Source organism: Hyla sarda, chromosome 2 (assembly GCF_029499605.1).
Source record: "Hyla sarda isolate aHylSar1 chromosome 2, aHylSar1.hap1, whole genome shotgun sequence".
Classification (NCBI taxonomy): domain Eukaryota; kingdom Metazoa; phylum Chordata; class Amphibia; order Anura; family Hylidae; genus Hyla; species Hyla sarda.
In genome coordinates this window covers 205,189,487-205,209,908 of record NC_079190.1, presented here as the reverse complement: position 1 = coordinate 205,209,908, position 20,422 = coordinate 205,189,487, and the positions used below count along the sequence as shown (strand labels likewise).

The following is a 20,422-nucleotide window of genomic DNA, read 5'->3' as shown; positions in this document are numbered from 1 at the left end:
TCACAGTTCAGGACTACATCCCCATCATGTATGGCAGCAGGCCAGCAGCCACTTACCGGCACTTGCTGCTGCTGCAGGCCTCTCTCTCCTTAGCCGCCCTCTCCAGAAGCCCAGACTCCAGAGCTGGGGGCCCGGGCTTCTCCTGTCCTTTCCCTGGCAGCGGGCCTCTCCTGTGCGGGCTCTCCAGAAACAGTGCGCGCGTGCGTCATGACGTCATGTGCAGCCGTGTGCACTGACGCCTGACCCATCAGCCCCCGCGCTCTTAAAGCGGCCCCGGGCGGCATGTAAGGTCAGTCAGTGTAGGGATAATGTGTGTAGTAGCGGTTGCGGCGCCGAGCGGGGGGTGGTGGGGGGTCGGGCTGGTGATGTCGGCGATGTCCGGTGGGGCTGGGGTTTAACAGTGATAGAAAAAAAAAAAAAGTCCTGCAGCAGCGGGCCGCGTCCGCGGTGATTAGGGTGTGCCTGTGCACACCCGGCACACCCCGTGCGCACGCCTATGGTGGTTATATGCTGTGACTTTACTATGAAAGTAGCCAATTAATTAGGATCTCTTGACTCCGATGAAAAACATTTTTTTTTTTTAAATCAACTGGTGCCAGAAAGTTAAACAGGTTTGACAATAACTTCTATTAAAAAATCTTAACCCTTCCAGTACTTATCAGCTGCTGTATGCTCCACAGAAAGTTATTTTCTTTTAAATTTCTTTTCTGTCTGACCACAGTGCTCTCTGCTGACACCTCTGTCTGTCTTAGGAACTGTCAAGAGCAGGAGAGGTTTACTATGGGGATTTGCTCCCGCTCTTGACAGTTCCTGAGACAGACAGAGGTGTCAACAGAAAGCACTGTGGTCAGGCAGAAAATAAATTTAAAAAGAACTTCCTGTGGAGCTTACAACAGTTGGACAGTACTGGAAGGGTTAAGATTTTTAAATAGAAGTAATTTACAAATCTGATTTAACTTTCTGGCACCAGTTGATTTGAAAAATATTATTTTTCACCGGAGTACCCCTTTAACCTTAAGAGGACACGCACTGTTCATGTACGTTGCTGTGCACTGGTATGTCACTATGATCGAGCCAAGCCAGCTACTGTTATTAGCATCCAGGACCTCATGGATAATGACAGACATTAGGATCACGCTGATGTCAGTCATTAACCCTTCAAATGCCGTGATCTATACTTATCACTGCATCTAAAGTATCTGTCGAGGTTGAGGGGAACCGTCCGGCGCTGCAGCAATGGGCTATAATCATGAAGGGGGGAGGGTAGGTGGCGTCAGGCGCTGCGACCGGGCTATAATCACGGGGGTGAGGGAGTGACAGAGTTTTTTTTGCCTAATAGAAGACCTCGATAAGCACTATTGGGAGGCAAACCCAATCTACTCTTCATGCAGGGCAGCGCTGCACTGACATTTGGCCATGTCAGGAGCGCTCCCTGCTGTGCTCACACTCCCACCAGTCTGGTTGAAAAGAAACAAAAGAGACCACAATAACAATCAATAAGGATGTGACAGAAGGTGTCATGAGGCACGGAGTACCCTTAAGTAGTGGCCGCTTAATCAACCCACACAGGGATTTCTAAAAGAGTGGAAAGCCAGCTGCAGAGCCCAGGTCACAGGAAACAGGAATGATCCGATCCTGATGAAAATCAATGTTTGGAGCAGAAGAAAACAACCCCTTCGATGGCGCTGCTGGTTCAAATAAGGAGTAGATCCAATAAGGAATAGATCCATGCCAGGAGTATTAGAAAACACCATAGTGGTTTATTGCAATAAAAGAAAATAATAAAACATGCAGGGATGACACATTTTGGGGGAGCCACCCCCTTCCTCAGATCAGTCTGACTGATCTGAGGAAGGGGGTGGATCCCCCGAAACGCGTCATCCCTGCATTTTTTATTATTTTCTTTTATTTCAATAAACCACTACAGTGTTTTCTAATATTCATGGCTTGGATCTATTCCTTATTGGATCTACTCCTTATTTGAACCAGCAGCGCCGTCAAAAGGGTCATTTTTTTCTGCTCCAAACATTGATTACCAGTCTGGTTGACAGGCAGGGAGAAGCGCTGAGCTCGTTACGTGTGCCGGCCGCAGTGTGAGATTTTGGACTTCTGCCAGGCAAGCATGAGTCCGAAATCTAGCAGACACTAGAGGCCAGCTTATGTAGAGAGACCCCTAGTGGTGGTTTCTCAAAACATAAATGAAGTGTGCATTTTTTTTTAATAAGAGACATGTAAAAAAACAAAAAGGCTTAATGAACATCCTATTAAAAGTTATTTTCGTGAAAGGTACTCTTCAATGATCCCATCTGGTGAACAGCAATAAATGTAAAAAAAATAGCAAAGTCTAAAGTTGCTGATTTTTGGTCACATCACAAAAAAATGGAATAAAAAGTGACCAAAATGTAAAAGTGGTACCTCGTTCAGCGCCATATATGGAAAATAAGAAATTATAGGGGGTCAGAAGAGGACAACTTTAAGCATACAGTACTTTATTTCAAAGGGTACCTCTCATCAAATAAACTTTTGATATATTTTAGATTAATGAATGTTGAATAACTTTCCAAAAGCATGTTAATGAAAAATATGCTTCTTTCTATTGTATTTTTCCCGATCAGTCCTGTCAGCAAGCATTTCTGACTCATGCTGGAGTCCTAAACACTCAAAGCTGCCAGCCTGCTTTGTTCACAGCCAAACAGGCTGTGAACAAAGCAGGCTGGCAGCTCTAAGTGTTCTCCTTTGTGAACAAAGCAGACTGGCAGCTCGTAGTGTTTAGGACTCCAGCATAAGTCTGAAATGCTTGCTGCCAGGACTGGTAGGGAGACCCCTAGTGGTCATTTCTTCAAAGTGGAAAATTAAATAGAAAGAAGCATATTTTTTAATAACATGCAATTGTAAAGTTATTCTGCATACATTAATCTATAATATATCAAAAGTTTTTTTGATGAGAGGTACCCTTTAACAAAATAAAATTTTTTTTTTTAAAGCAGTACAATAATATAAAAGCATGTAAATATAGGTATAATTTTAATCACATTGCCCTTAATCACAATTAACCTGCCGTTTTTACCATTAAAGGGGTATTCCGGCATAGGCATCTTATTCCCTATTCAAAGGATAGGGGATAAAATGTCTGATTGCAGGGGTCCCTCCGCTGGGACCCCCGCGATCTCTGTTCAGCCCTCTGTGCTTCTCCCGAGACCAAGACATGATGTTACAGCCACACCCTTCGGGACGTCACACCACGCCCCCTCCATTCATGTCTATGGGAGTGGGCGTGATGGCTGTGTCCTTAAACAACAGCGGGCTCAGTACTGAACCTTGGGGTACACCACTAATAACCGGGGACCAATCAGAGTACGAATCATTGACCACCACTCTCTGGGTACGATCCATGTGCATACATTTTAGTGCATGTAGTTATGATTTTTAACAGAAGTAAAACAAAATCAAACCTATATAATTGGGTATTATTTTAATCCCATGGACCTACAGAATAAAGATAAGGTGTCATTTTTACCAAAAAATGTACTGCGTAGAAACGGAAGCCCCCAAAAGTTACAAAATTGTGTTTTTTTTTATTTTGTCCCACAAATATTTATTTTTTGTTTTGCCATACATTTTTTATGTCATTACAAAGGAGAATTGGTGGCGCACAAAACAAGCCATCATATGGGTCTGTAGGTGCAAAATTGACAGGGTTATGATTTTTAAAAGGTGAGGAGGCAAAAACGAAAGTGGAAAAACGCTCAGTCCTTAACGGGTTAAACATTTTCAGTGGTTCCTTTTAAGATAGAAATCCTTGTTTGCTATATCAGCAGTAAATGTATGAGGATACCCTGGAACCCATAAATGTTAGATTGTCAGAATCTTGAAATTCTTGAATTTTCATTCTTCTAATTGTTTGTATGCTACATTCTGCTCTTTACTAATACTTTTCTTTCTTAGCTCTTTATTTCCACTTATGTGATTTATTGTTTTCATATATTTTTCAGATTTCCATTTTTATAGCATCATATCCCTGCTCTTTATCTTGAAGTCACTTAATCATTTCACCTTGTTAGTGTCTGATTTCTTTTTCAGTCTTATTTGCTTTCCCAGTGTTACCTTCAATATTTATAGATATATCCTCACTCTTCATCCCTTTAACCATCTCCCACTGTATTAAACTGTAAGCTCATTTTATTTATTTCTCCTCAACTGTCATTACTCGTTCATTCCAATATATTTTCTTGTCCTTGCGTTTATTCAGAGCTGCCATCTTTATTATTAGTCATGCTCCTCCATTTCATCTTCTCCCTCATTTTGTTTAAAGGGGCACTCCCCTGGAAAACATGTTCTTTTAAATCAACTGGTGCCAGAAAAATTAGCAGATTTGTATATTACTTTGATTAAAAAAATCCTCACCCTTTCAGTACTTATCAGCTGCTATATACTTCAGAGGAAGTTCTTTTATTTTTGAATTTCCTTTCTGTCTGACTACAGTGCTCTCTGCTGACACCTCTGTCCATTTTAGGAATTGTCCAGAGTAGGAGAAAATCCCCATAGCAAACCTCTCTTGCTCTGGACAGTTCCTGACATGGACAGAGGTGTCAGCAGAGAGCATGTTGTCAGACAGAAGGGAAATTCAAAAAGAAAAGAACTTCCTCTGTAGTATACATCATCTAAAAGGTACTGGAAGGATTGGAATTTTTAACAGAAGTAATTTAAAAATCTGTTTAACTTCCTGGCACCAGTTGATTTAAAAGAAAATGTTTTCCAGTGGAGTGCCCCTTTAATTTCTCTGTAAACTGGTTACTGCTTTCCCATATCTATATATACACTATGGGGGGAATTTATCAAAGGATTTATGTGTTTTTTTTCCTGTAACTTTGGCGCAATACTTTGACGCAGTGTCTTTTTGCACCAACTGTAACTGCCGTTTTACAGCTGATTTTTAGACGGAACTTCGTACGGATCTTTAAAACGGAGTAATTTTGTAGTGTGAAAGAAGTCTAAGAGGTTGTTAGTGTATCTTTTGATCAAAACATGCAAGCCCACTCGCATTGTCAAGACAGGAGACGGCATAGGGGTTTCCTTCTAACATTCTTCCAAGCCTCTGGCAGGGAGCACATGGTAGGTGTTCAAACTGGTGTGATGCTATGCGGCGGCCATTGTTGTTATGGTGCTTTGTCTATGGGGTGGTGTGGCCCAGAGTCAGGGGGCTTGGTTGGGCAGCAGTGGGACTGTCTGGCAACTGGGTCATTCCCCCTGTGGGCTAGGAACCGCAGCGGCAGTGGTTGCCACTTCGCACTATGCCAGTTTTAGTTTAGAGACCCACTGTTATTAGGTGGCCTTGACATGGCGAGTGGGCTTGCAAGGTTTGATTAAATGGTACATTAACATCCTGTTAGTTTCTGAAATTATGCTGAGAAGAAATAGATCATAGTACATGTTGTGAGTGTGCGGCCATGTTCTGTTTTTCTGTTTGGGAGTTATGTTTTTTTATTTGGGCCTGTGTGGAACACATGTTGAAGTTGGGTGGAGTAAATTAAGATACTGCAAGAGATCCGCTGAAAGAATTAACACATTCATTCTTTCAACGAGATTACGCGTGGACTGCATTGTTGCCAGTGGTGATGGCGCAGGTCCGCCTGATCAGATTTCCGCAGGGTGATTCCATAGTGTGATCATACTCTTATGTGATTAACATAATAAAGGACAGTGCACTGTTACAAATGGATCTGGATAGGTTGGAGGCTTGGGATGGGAAGTGGCAGATGTGGTTCAATTCCAGGCTAAGAATATGTACTGAGTGGAAAAGCACTGGGGATGACTGACATGGAAAATTACTTAGTCTGGGTTCACAAATGTCTGGAATCCAACTTGATACAGTAAATGTAACTGAAGCAACCAGTGTCAAGCAACTGCTGCCAAGGCAAATGAAATCATGGGGTTCATCAATAGGGGCATAGATGCCCACAACAAGGAAATAATTCTACTACTGTACATATCACTAGTCAGACTACACATGGAAAACTGTGTGCAGTACTGGGCACCAGTGTACAACAGATATATAGTGGAGCTAGAGAGGGTCCGATGACGGGCAACCAGAATATTAAGGGGAATAGGAGGACTACAGTACCCATAAAGTTTATGAAAATTAGGGTTATTTAGTTTCGAAAATAGAAGGCTTAGGGGAGACCTAATCACTATGTATAAATATATCAGGGGGCAGTACAGAGATCTCTCCTATGATCTATTTATACCCAGGTCTGTATCTATAACAAGGGGGCATCCTCTTCACCTAGAGGACAGAAGGTCTACACCAGCACAGACAGGGGTTCTTTACTGTAAGAGCAGTGAGACTATGGAACTCTCTCCAGGAAGAAATGGTGAGCTCAATAAAAAAAAAAAAAAAAAGGCCTGGGTACATTTCTGGAAAATAACAATACTACAGTTTAGGGAAACATTGATCCTGGGATTTATTCTGACTGCCATATTTAGTGTCAGGATGGATCCCCCCCCCCCCCCTAGTATGGGGCAATTGGCATCAGCCTCATAAGGGTTTTTGCCTTCTTCCCAACACAGTAGGGACACAATAGAGATATAGGTTGAACTTCATGGTCTTTTTCTCAACCTTATGAACAATGTTAGTATAGAAGATAGTATCATGCATAAATATGCATAAAAATCAGTGTGATAACTGGAATCTGTAGTCTTTGTTTAATACAAGGCACCAAGGCTCGTGCGAGATGTTAATATTAACACGCTGGGAACGTTTTTTCTAGATTGACGCAGGGTGAGTGTTAGCAGGAATTAACACTGTCAGGTCTTTTGTTTATAGTTTACAACACAATGTCATTTGTTATTGCAATTGGATTAGCTACATTACTGCACAACTATTCATTACTGTTTTAGGAACACCAGAGAGCTGCTATGTAGTTTACTAGCTATCTTTATCATTATTTGTCGCTTCATTTTTCAGTTAGAGTCAAAGTGCAGTTCAGGCTCTCCACGACCATACTATGTACGTGATGACTATAGCTAAGAAACTTTCCTGCTAAATGTAATGAAAGAAGACCCGTACAGCCTGTGGTAAGCTCGAGCGTTATGGCCTTGAGCGCTATATGTGTTTGCTTAAATTTTATCTAGTGAATTAATCAGAAATCATTCTTCCCAAGCAAACACACTTTTCTAGGCTGCAGAAGAAGGTGCACAGCTTTATAAGCATCATTGCATTCTGTGTAATTATTATTTTTTCTGTTTGATTATATAGGAATTTAAAGTTATAAACAATTATAAAGCTGAGCCGTGTGCATGAATCTTATATTTTTGTTGTCCGTAATGATGAGATCACAGCATTAAATTAGTTATGATGTGATATAATACACGTGTAATGTAAGATATTATTAACTACAATTATTCATGTTGCTTGTGGTTAGGAAAGAATGAAACTGATGACAGGTTCTCTTTATGGGACAGAAGTTCTATGTGACTGATCTACTGCTTGCTGAACGTAGATAGGACCCAGAGTAAAACTAGTGCAATATAATGAGATTCGTCCCCCTGTGCAATGCCAGAAGCATTATGGGAAATGTAAACTGCATGAGGGGAAATGAATTAAGACGACATACAATCCATCAACTGAAACCTCCTTAAAATTTTCTCTAATATTACATATTGCATAATTGTGTTAAAAATGTGGAATCAGTAAATAGATTTATCTTATCTCATGTATAAGCCCAGCAAACACAGTAGAAAGAACAGTATATTAGGCAACACACATCATTTACACGTTGCAGTTCCATTACATTACTGCTAGTACCTCATTGAAACCACAATGCTACCGCAACGTGTGAACACAGCCTTAGAAAACACATTGACATAATCTATTTGGAAGCCATCAGGTAAACTGCAAAAATATAAAGTGAGTCTACTAAATCATAGGAATTCCACTATCTTGAATTCAGGTACATGTTCTGCCACAAGAGTGCAATAATATATATATATATATATATATATATATATATATATATATATATATATATATATATATATATATAGCAAAACAAAAAATGAAACATAGCCAGCACAACTACCTAATACACAGGTGCACGCTGCTGTGGCAAATACAGTGTATACAAAAAAGAAGGTTGCAGCAGCACTCTTTGACCAAGAGTGCTGCTGCAACCTTCTTTTTTGTATACACTGTATTTGCCACAGCAGCGGGCACCCGTGTATTAGGTAGTTGTGCTGGCTATGTTTCTTTTTGTTTTTGCTGCGCAATTTAGGGGGAGTGGCACCCTCTCTAGCCGTGCACCCCTCCCCTTTTTCACAGGAGGGTTTTTTAATTGATAGTGGATCCAGCATGTCACCCAGTCAGAGGCCATATGCCCAGCAGAGGTGAGTGAAATGAGTGTTAGGGTCCCATCGAAAATGAGGCCACCTCCGCGTGGTGGATGGGGGACACGTTTTGATCAAAAAGTGCGCTAAGAGCCTCAATTTTTTGACCAAGAGTGCTGCTGCAACCTTCTTTTTTGTATACACTATGGGGGAGATTTATCAAAACTTGTGCAGAGTCAAAGTTGCCCAGTTGCCCATAGCAACCAATCAACTTGCTTCTTACATTCCTAACCAGGCCTGTGAAAAATGAAAGAAGTAAGCTGATTGGTTGCTATGGGCAACTGGGCAACTTTGCCTCTGCACAGGTTTTGATAAATCTCCCCATATATATATATATATATATATATATATGTGTGTGTGTGTATTTGTCATGCAGATGGTGATGTAGACCATAGGGGCTGGTCAGAGGTGATGAAAGGTGATGGAGGAGAAGCTAGAGGTCAGAGACCGAATCCAGCCAAGCCTCCTGAGATAGCAGATGATGACATGTTGTCTCATGAGAGGGGGAGGAGTAAGGGCAGGGGTCAAGTCCTGGGAAAAAAAGTGTGGGATCTCACCCAAGATTTCCACATCAGGGCTGATCCTGCAGGATTCCTTCTAATGGGAACTGTGTTCCTGCTGTGGAAAAAGTGCAGGAACTCAGTTCCCATGCATTCCTGCAGGACTTGAGGCCTGAGTAAGGGAGCTGGTGACAACACTCCATTGCAAATTAAAGGATTACACAACTTCCTGTCAGGGGTAAATCATGCAAAAGCACACTGAAACTAGTACATTTCTAGATAACACTATATTAGTAAGTTATATATTTTGGGGTGATAGTCTTCTTCTATTCTGATACCGGAATACCCCTGTTAGCACTTACATGCCATAAGCTAATGGACTGCAGAGTGTCTGCCTGGGAATTTGGGGACCAGGAGAGTTTTCTCCTATATTTGAAAACCTCTCCACCTTTCTATTCAGATCTTGACTGACAGCGATGACCTGCATCATACTACATCTTAACCATCAGGACATAGTTCATCATATGTTATTATTGAGAAACCAAAATATACAGTAGTGACCACAGATTTTATGATTAAACTACAAAATGGGAAATTGTGTAAAAAAGTAAAGCAGCATAGCTCTGAAGCAGTAGTCAGACATGTCATGTGTTTTGTTTGACAGTATAAACACTAGGAGGATTACATGTGGTATGTGAATAGAATCTCTCAATGCATATCTTATTTCTTTCTTGGAAACACTTTTGCACCATATACTCTTTAGGCATGATATTCATATATAATAATGACGTGTGCCTGGTATCTGTGTGTTTATTATTTTATCTTCTGGCAGGTATCTAAGAAACACTTTCCGCACAGACATTTATTTTGTTAACAGTTTGGGGCTTGGACATATAATATATAAGGTATATTTTAGACCGGGGCGTAAGAGAGCCACGCAGCTTAAGCCAACAGATCCATGATAGAAAAACAGCAATTCAGCAGTTCCAATATTTAGTCTGCTTTTCACTTATGCTTTTTCCACCAATATATTCTGCACCCAATTCATCCTAGTGAAAGCGTGATCAATGAGTAAAAAATATTTCGGCCAGTGAACAGATTTAACAGATCATGAAGTTTTGACCGTACAACACATTACTTAGAAGACTGTAGACTGCTTTATTTGATTATTGTGTAATACATATAGACACTGATTCATCCTCCCATGTGCGGTGCTGCGTTGACCTTGGCAGATGGTCAAATCTAGAAAATAGACATCGGGTTATCCACAGCCATGGATAATGTTGCGTATCAAGGTGCGAAACAGATTAGAAAACCTGGTATGATTACTAGTTCTAAAATTTGCGCAGGACAAAACTTCTTTGGGGGAAGATTTATCAAAACCAGTGCAAAGGAAAAGTTACCCAGTTGCCCATAGCAACCAGATGGCTTTTTTAATTTTGCAGAGGCCTTGTTAAAAATGAAAGAAGAGAGCTGATCGGTTGCTATGGGCAACTGGGCAACTTTCCCTGTGCACAGGTTTCGATAAATCTCCCCCTTTGTCTTGACAATAGCTGAACCCGGTTACTTTGTTTGCTCACTAAGATGCTTATCTGAAAGTGTCTGGGCTATAATGTTATATAGCAACAATAAAGTACACACTGTTCCCCAAGCAGTAAATCTGTATAGCCCCTTCGGGGAACTCTGTTGCTGTAGAATATGTAAGGCTATTGCCTTATCTGCCCGCTTCTTGGCCTTTTGGCTAAGATCAAGTGTAGTATCTGTTCTTATCAGTGGTTTAGTCTCTGGCCATTGATGTAGGATGGGTGCTGCATGGAGGGAGCAGGTGTACCAGGGCGTTCCAGGGCTGGTTCTGAGGAATCAGCTCGACGGCTGCCCTGATGTGACCTGTTTCCTCCGGGTCTCGCCATGAGGTAGAGGAGTGTAGAGCCGAGGTACTTCTGTTCCTCAGGAGTGGTGACCCTGAGGTGCCGAAACTCACTGGGTGTTATAACTCACTTAGTGAAAACACTGCACCATTACTCTTCACCTTTGGCACTCACCCTTGGTATCCCGGCCTTCTGGCTAGGATCGGGGAAATTTTTATAGATCCGGCCGGATGACTGGGCAGTATATCTGCACTTCATTCACTTATTTTTTGTGTTTGTTTGTCACTGTGCCACGTATCGTGTTTTTCTTGGTACACAGGATTGGCAGGATGCGGTAGCCCTTCTGGGTGTCCCTCCTGGTGGTCTAGGGGAGGTGTGTGTGGCTATAAGGTTCCTCACCTCCCTGCAACCTCTGGGCATCTTTACTTCGGTCAAGATGCCATCAGTAAACGGCTCCTTGGCTGATACTTTGGCTAACGCCTAGGTTGAAGCCAGGAACATTTTCGGCCCCTTAGTAGCTTCGGCGAAAAAGGGCATCGAACCTGGATCCTTGCAGGTGCCTTTTGGCCCGGAGGTGAAGGGTAAGTTTGTTGGGGGGCCTCTCTCCTGTCGGAGAAGGACTTAGCGATAGACCGCATCCTTTGTTCACGTTTTTTTGGTTTGACACGTTTGCACTTTTTCATGCACTTTGGGTGATAGAGAGCACTTGCCTCAGCTCTAAAAAAAAAAAAAAATTAAAAATCTGCCTGTTTTTGCATTGGGCTGGACTTCCTGCGACATGAATACTGCTGCACAGGTGCAGTCTATAGCCTCTCATGTGCATTGTCTGTACAATCCAGTATCCTGATCACAATTTGATATGCGGTGGCTCTATCATAGATTCCCCCAGATATGATCTGCCACACCTTATTATGTTATGCCTGGGCAAAACATTATGAATCACAGACAGGCACCAAATTACTTGTGTGACAGAGGGTCCTATGAAACTCCTTTGGCACCAGGGCTCAGGTGCAATTGCTACCCCTGTAACTAGGGTTGCTACCCCTGTAACTAGTGTTGCCAGTGTTGTAGTTTTTACCAGTACCATTTTTTTTTTTATGGGACTTTTTGATTGCTTTTTTTTTATTAAATTTGGGAGTTGCAGTTAGTTACTATCTACAAGTCCCAGCATGCCCTGATACGGCCCGTGGCTTAGCAGCTGCCCCAAACGAAAAGTACAACTTTCAGCATGTTGGATGATATAGTAGTATACAGAATAGGTCAGTGTTTTTCAAACTAGGGGTGCTTTCAGCAGTTGAAAAACTACAACTCCCAGCATGTTGGCTGTCCGTGCATGCTGGTAGTTGTAGTTTTGAAACATCTGGAGGTCCACAGGTTGAAGACCACTGGTATATAGTATAGGTCAGTGTTTCCCATCCAGGGGTGCCTACAGCAGTTGCAAAACTACAACTCCCAGCATGCCCGTACAGCCGTTGGCTGTTTGGGCATGCTGAAAGTTCTACTTTTGCAACAGCTGGAGGTGCTCCGGTTGGGAAACACTGGTATAGGTTATGGTGCAACATTCCCAGAGTTGGAGGATTGGTTGGATAAATACTGGCCATTGTATTGCCAGTACTTTTAATATAAAAATTCTGGCAGAGTAGCCAAAATATTGGCTGTGCTGGTAAAATACTGGCCAAGTGGCAACCCTGCCCTATTCCTATTACTTGGCATGGAAAAAAGGCATAAACGCGGTTGTGGTAGGGCCTTGGGGGTGTAGTGTAGTTGGGGTGTTGCTTCAGTAGATGAGGGGTTAATTTAACCCCTGCCACTCGTGACGCCAGGGTGCGGGTTAATACGCTGAGGTAAATCTTCGGCCTATCGCCACCCTTCCCAGAAACGATAGGTGTGTGTGCTTAAATCAATGAAGGTCCACAATAGGGATGAACTTGAACTTGTATAAACTTTACTGAGGTACTTGCGGTACATCCAATTAACAGCAACAGTCTTAGCAATACAGTCTCTATGTAGTACAGCAGTGATTGACAGATGCCGCCGACCATTAGCTTATCCAAGAGGTTATTAGAATTAGGATTGATGCAGAGATCCGTCCGGATTTAGGGGTCTGTTTAGGTCCGGTGATCTTGCAGACTTAAAGGGGTACTCCGGTGCTTAGACATCTTATCCCCTATCCAAATGATAGGGGATAAGATGCCTGACCATGGGAGTCCCACTGCTGGGGACCCCTGTGACCTTGCGCGCGGCACCCAGTGTGTAATCAGTCCCCGGAGCGTGTTCGCTCCGGGACTGATTACCAGCGACTACAGGGTGGGCGGCGTGTGACATCAGGAGGCTTGCATTGAGGGGCGGAGCGTGACGTCACACGGGGCGGAGGCGTGACATCGCACGCCGCCCGCCCTGTAGTCGCCGGCAATCAGTCCCGGAGCGAACACGCACAGGGGACTGATTACAAACGGGGCGCCGCGTGCAAGATCACGGGGGTCCCCAGCGGCGGGACTCCCGTGATCAGGCATCTTATCCCCTATCCTTTGGATAGGGGATAAGATGTCTAAGCACCGGAGTACCCCTTTAAGAGGGTTTGAGATAACTCACAGTTTCGTAAGATGGCCGTTGCCACAATGCTTGGGCCTAGTCACTGCTGACTACAGCTGCGCAGATCCTCCTCTATCAGCAGCCGACGAGGAAAGAGAGAGATCAATGGCCGCCGCTCCCTTATATGTACAGGGGCAGGGCCATTTTGGATTGGTCCGAGTCAGCTGTCACTCACCGTTACAATGCATGGTGGGCGACTCCCTCCAAAGGTCCTTGAACCATAAAACCATAGAGTTTTGGAAAGCATCACGTGACCCGCAGGTCCTGCGACGCTACAACCAGGTAAGGATACATTATATACATATATACACTTAGAATTTGAATAGTTTTAACCATTTAAGGGGTGACAAGGGGCTAACTATAGATGAGGACCTCCCTGGTAACTAGGGACTCTGACTTTGATGACCTCCCCACAAGGTAACGGATGCAATCCGGTACCGGGATACCACACGGTTATGAGTTTTATTTATTTTCTTGTTGTTTTACTGGCATTCAAAAACTAGATAAAATGCTAGAGTGTATATATATATATATATATATATATATATATATATATAGATATAAATGAAGAAAATCTGCAGCACTACTTATCCAATACAGCAGCGGGTGCCAGCGCCTCAGACCCGATCAAAGTCCATGTAATATAAACATAGAAAAAGCGCAGCACTCCTCAATGACGTGAAAAAAAGTGGTGATTTATTGGCTCACATAGCAGCAACGTTTCTGTCCTACCATAGGACCATTTTCAAGCTTAGTGACACAACTCAAGTAGGGGGTATATATACCCAAACATATGTGTACAATCAACATCATGATCAATATAAACAATTAACAAAATAAAGTGCATAAGTGCAAAAAATACATTGCATTACAAGTAGTATAAACAGTATCAAAAAGTGTACATTCATATTGTATAAAGTGCATTACATAAAAATGTGCAATAAATTAAAAACATGCTTGAAAATCTCATAATACATATAATTATCTATTAATAACTGCAGCTGATGACAATATTAAATAATGTATAATATAATGGTAAGTGGAGATACCTGTGAGATGCTCCTGAGCATAGCAGTATGGCGCCCGCAGCATGGGACGCCGTTTTCGGCGTCTCCTATTGCGAGCAGCCGAGTTCCGGTCAGGTGAACGTGTCACATGACTAACAGCGATCACGTGATGCTGTAGTCATGGAGCCCACAGACGCCTGGACTTACGCCCGTGAGAAGCGTATAGATCAGATGGAGAATGGTCCAGTGTGTGAACAGCACCCAAGGGATGGTACACAATAAATCCCAAAGTGTAGAGTAATGAGATTTTACACAGATTAAGAGAATGAAATGAAATGTAGATAGACAATAATACAAATAAAATGTAAATAAATGATAAACGAAAATGTATATAAAGGAATAAAAAATAAAAAATAAAAAAATATAAAAAATAAAAATAAAATTAAAAAATTAAAAAAAAATATATAAAAAATAAAAAATAAATAAAAAAATGAAGTAAAAAATAATTAAAAAATTAATGAAAAAATACAAATAAAGTAAAGTGAAATCAAAAAAATATTGGTACACAAAACCAGTGTGATTCTTTATTATTAATGTTCTCTCCCTTGGACTAGGGAAGGAGGATAACGGCCATCTACTAGAGACCCTCCCTGGTTTGTAGGGCAACCCCGGATGTGTCCAGAAGCCTGGTCACCACCCGAGGATGCCAAAGGTTCATCCAATGAACATGAGGTTCTGTGAGGAATCCCCAGTTCACTAGAGTTCTTTTTATTAATGTTCTCTCCCTTGGACTAGGGAAGGAGGATAACGGCCATCTACTAGAGACCCTCCCTGGTTTGTAGGGCAACCCCGGATGTGTCCAGAAGCCTGGTCACCACCCGAGGATGCCAAAGGTTCATCCAATGAACATGAGGTTCTGTGAGGAATCCCCAGTTCACTAGTGAACTGGGGATTCCTCACAGAACCTCATGTTCATTGGATGAACCTTTGGCATCCTCGGGTGGTGACCAGGCTTCTGGACACATCCGGGGTTGCCCTACAAACCAGGGAGGGTCTCTAGTAGATGGCCGTTATCCTCCTTCCCTAGTCCAAGGGAGAGAACATTAATAATAAAGAATCACACTGGTTTTGTGTACCAATATTTTTTTGATTTCACTTTACTTTATTTGTATTTTTTCATTAATTTTTTCATTATTTTTTACTTCATTTTTTTATTTATTTTTTATTTTTTATATATTTTTTTTTAATTTTTTAATTTTATTTTTATTTTTTATATTTTTTTATTTTTTATTTTTTATTCCTTTATATACATTTTCGTTTATCATTTATTTACATTTTATTTGTATTATTGTCTATCTACATTTCATTTCATTCTCTTAATCTGTGTAAAATCTCATTACTCTACACTTTGGGATTTATTGTGTACCATCCCTTGGGTGCTGTTCACACACTGGACCATTCTCCATCTGATCTATACGCTTCTCACGGGCGTAAGTCCAGGCGTCTGTGGGCTCCATGACTACAGCATCACGTGATCGCTGTTAGTCATGTGACACGTTCACCTGACCGGAACTCGGCTGCTCGCAATAGGAGACGCCGAAAACGGCGTCCCATGCTGCGGGCGCCATACTGCTATGCTCAGGAGCATCTCACAGGTATCTCCACTTACCATTATATTATACATTATTTAATATTGTCATCAGCTGCAGTTATTAATAGATAATTATATGTATTATGAGATTTTCAAGCATGTTTTTAATTTATTGCACATTTTTATGTAATGCACTTTATACAATATGAATGTACACTTTTTGATACTGTTTATACTACTTGTAATGCAATGTATTTTTTGCACTTATGCACTTTATTTTGTTAATTGTTTATATTGATCATGATGTTGATTGTACACATATGTTTGGGTATATATACCCCCTACTTGAGTTGTGTCACTAAGCTTGAAAATGGTCCTATGGTAGGACAGAAACGTTGCTGCTATGTGAGCCAATAAATCACCACTTTTTTTCACGTCATTGAGGAGTGCTGCGCTTTTTCTACGTTTATATATAGATATAGATATACAGTGGTCCCTCAACATACGATGGTAATTCGCTCCAAACGACCCATCGTTTGTCGAATCCATCGAATGTTGAGGGATTCGTGCAATGTAAAGTATAGGAAGTTATACTCACCTGTCCCCGCCGCTCCGGACCGCGTCCTCACCGCTCCCGATGCTGTCCCAGGGGCTCCCGATGCTGTCCCGCTGCTCCGGCGTCTTCTTCGGGATCCTCCGGCTTCTTCCGCATCTTCTCCGGTGTCCGGGCCTCGCTTTCTGGTGACGTTATTACGTTGCAGCGCCGGTTCGGTGTGCGTAGCGACGTAATAACGATGCCGGAAAGCGAGGCCCGGACCCTGGAGGAGATGCAAAAGACGTCGGAGGATCCCGAAGTGGACCCGGAGCAGCGGGGATAGGTAAGTGAACCTGTCCGGGATGCTTAAACTGCTATCCGACAGCAGTTTAAGCATTTTGCGCTGTCAGATAGCAGTTAATGCGATGGCCCCGACATATAAAAGCATCGTATGTCGATGCTGACATAGACATGCGATGGCCTCTGAGAGGCCATCGTATGTCGATTTGATCATATGTCGGGGCAATCGCATGTCGGGGGGGGTTACTGTATGTATTTATGTATATAAATATATATATATATATATATATATATATATATATATATATAAATATCCCAGGAGAGTAGCATAACCAGATAGTACTTCAGGTAGCTGGTGCACGCTGTGTAGGAGCCTTGGTTCGGGATCCCAATAGATAAATCCAAAGAAGCAGCAGCACACAAGGTATACGGTGCAAAAAAGTATGTGGTTTTATTGCATCAGTGCATACAGAGCTCTGTATGCACTGATGCAATAAAACCACATACTTTTTTGCACCGTATACCTTGTGTGCTGCTGCTTCTTTGGATTTATATATATATATATATATATATATATATATATATATATATATATATATATATATATTATTATTATTATTATTATTATTATTATTATTTTTTTTTTAAATATATATTATAGCACCAGAGCTGGAGGATTACTGTATTGTTTGTCAGTGCAGTTACATACCTGATAATAAACACAGCTTATTGAAAAATTGCTATGAATATAGTACAGGAAATGGATTATTGCAAGTTTGGAAAGAAGATGTTAATCTTGGGTAGTAATGGTTTCCTCCTTACTACTCTCCCATGAATCTCATTTTGAAAAGTTCTGAGCTCTGACCTTATCCAGGGCTAAATGGCTGCAGTTTTGTTTATTCTTCTGGGATGAGCTGTAATAATCTGGATGAGCTATGATAGCTATGTTTTTGCATTGGGAGGTAATGGGTTTTGAAGAATTCCCAAAAGCTTAGATATTATTGTGTGCACCTGTTCAGACTGAGGAAATAAAAAGAAAAAAAAAATCTACTGATTCATTCTCAGGGTGAGGTTTAACCCTTTAAGGACCAGGCCAATTTTCACTGTAGGACCAGAGCGTTTTTTGCACATCTGACCACTGTCACTTTAAGAATTAATACCTCTAAAACGCTTTTACCGAATATTCTGATTCTGAGATTGTTTTTTCATGACATATTCTACTTTATTTTGGTGGTAAATTTTCGGCGTTACTTGCATCCTTTTTTGGTGAAAAATCCCAAAATGTCATGAAAATTTCGAAAATTTAGCATTTTTCTAACTTTGAAGCTCTCTGCTTGTAAGGAAAATGGATATTTCAAATACATTTTATTTTTATTCATAAATACAATATGTCTATTTTATGTTGGCATCATAAAATGGACATATTTTTACTTTTTGAAAAAATTAGAGGGTTTAAAAGTAGAGCAGCAATTTTCAAAAATGTCATGAAAATTGCAAAATCTGAAGGGACAGATGTTACAGAACTACAACTCCCAGAATGCCTGGGCAGTCTAGGCATGCTGGGAGTTGTAGTTTGGCCTTCATAGTGGTTGCCACAGTAAAGATCACTTTACTTTCACTTTCATTCCCCCCCCCCCCCCCCCCCACGTCGCTTCCCTACCTGAGCCAGGATTCAGCAGTCTGCAGCGACGATCAGCTGTTCCCAGGCATTTTCTCCTGCAGGTACCGACCTCCATCTTCTCCCCATGTTCCTCATGACATCCAGGGGTGGGCAGAACGGGGGTTGCCATTGTCCCACTGTCCTGCTCTGCCATTGATCAGAATCAGTTCTGACCAATGGCAGGGGATAGGAGGAGATCGCATCACTGCGACCTCACTCCTATCCTGCAAGATGACCTGGGCTGTCACTGACAGGTCAGATCATCACTATTTTCCGGGGGATCGGGTCACCAGAGACTCGATCAGCCCGGAATAGCAGAAAATCGCATGTCTGAATTGACATGCGATTTTCTGCGATCGCTGACATGGGGGGGGGGTCTCAGGACCCCCCTCGGCGTTTGCCTCGGACGCCTGCTGAACGATTTCAGCAGGCGTCCGGTTTCGCAACCCGCCCGGCGCACGGCGGGATACGAAATTCCCACGGACGTATGAGTACGTGCCTGATCCTTAAGACCCAGGGCGCAGGGACGTATGAGTACGTGCCTGGTCCTTAAGGGGTTAAAGTGCATCTCTCACATATGTAAGTGTACCTGTCATTTGCTAAAACTTTTTATATAATGTAGATAATAACATTATATGTATATTTGTAATTTACATTGGTTAAAAAATGTGTATATTTTTGGGTGAAAAAAAAAACTTGTCTTGGCCCTGCAGCTGTGTCTCTGTGCAAAGACAAAATACAGGAAGTGTGGGTGGACAATACACATTTTTTAAGCAATGTTTTACATAATGTTATTATCTAAGTTATATAAAACTTTTTGCAAATTACAGGTATACTTCAAACGCTTGTGAAGCTGCCCACATATCGTAGTAAAGATTCACAAGTTGAATCCAGTCACCTTTGGCATAACTTTCGGGTGGTTTATATCAGTGGGTTCTAAACTGTGGCCCTCCAACTGTAGCAAAACTACAACTCCCAGCATGCCTCGCCCAGCAAATGGCTGTTTTCACCAGCTGAAGGGCCACATTCTGAAGACAACTGGTTTATATCTATAAGGGGGAGGGGGGGCTTAGAAAAACTCAGATCAATGGGCCAAAACAACTTTTTAAAACAGAAAATTTTACCTACAGATGAGATTGTAATACTGATAAACTCCATGACTACAATTAAATGTTTAAAGGGGTACTCTGTCCCTAGACATCTTATCCCTTATCCAAAGTATAGGGGATAAGATGTCTGATCATGGGCGTCGTGCTGCACCTGGCGTTCGTTTAGAGCATCGGGTGCAGCGCAGGAGGCTTGTGACGTCACGGCCGCGCCCCGCTCGTGACATCATGGCCGCGCCCCCTCGATGCAAATCTATGGGAGGGGGCATGAAGGCCATCACGCCCCCTCCCATAGACTTGCATTGAGGGGGCATGGCCGTGATGTTACGAGCGGGGCGTGAACGTGACATCACGAGCCTCTGCCCCGCATCGCTAGTCATCCGGCACGGAGCGAAGTTAGCTCCATACAACGGATAACTGGGGTGCAACAGCCGAGATGGCAGGGCTCCTTTGGATAGGGGATAAGATGTCAAGGGGCGGAGTACCCCTTTAAGACGCAATTGTGCAGAGTTTTAAGAAACTCTGAGCTCTTTATCTCTGCATTATCCCTGAATTTCAGCAGAAACTTATGACCTCTTATTGAATGGGTTACACAGTCTGTATTAAAAACTGGGTTACACAGTCTTATCAAAACTGATTCAAGTATCTAAACAAGTCAAGAGCTGCTGTACATTTCCTAGAAAAATAAGTAATGGAGACTGTTTGTTTTTCATGCACACACTTTAGTTCTATTTTTAAAGGGTATTTCCACATGAAAACAGTTAAACTTGTAGAGCATGTCAAAATAAATATTTTTGCGAATAGCAAATTTTTTCTCCTCCTCCAGATATTCTTGCTCTTATCTTCCTCTTGTTGACAGCTCATCGCCTAGGTTACAGACC

At 42.0% G+C, this 20,422-nt stretch overlaps 1 protein-coding gene and 1 pseudogene across 1 annotated transcript in view; both read left to right on the top strand.

Annotated features, from left to right (window-relative positions):
* The window catches only part of ARHGAP6 (Rho GTPase activating protein 6), a 582,024-nt gene that overhangs the window by 103,453 nt on the left and 458,149 nt on the right, over positions 1-20,422 (top strand). The window lies entirely within an intron of this gene.
* On the top strand, positions 10,604-10,774 carry LOC130359918 (U2 spliceosomal RNA; annotated as a pseudogene).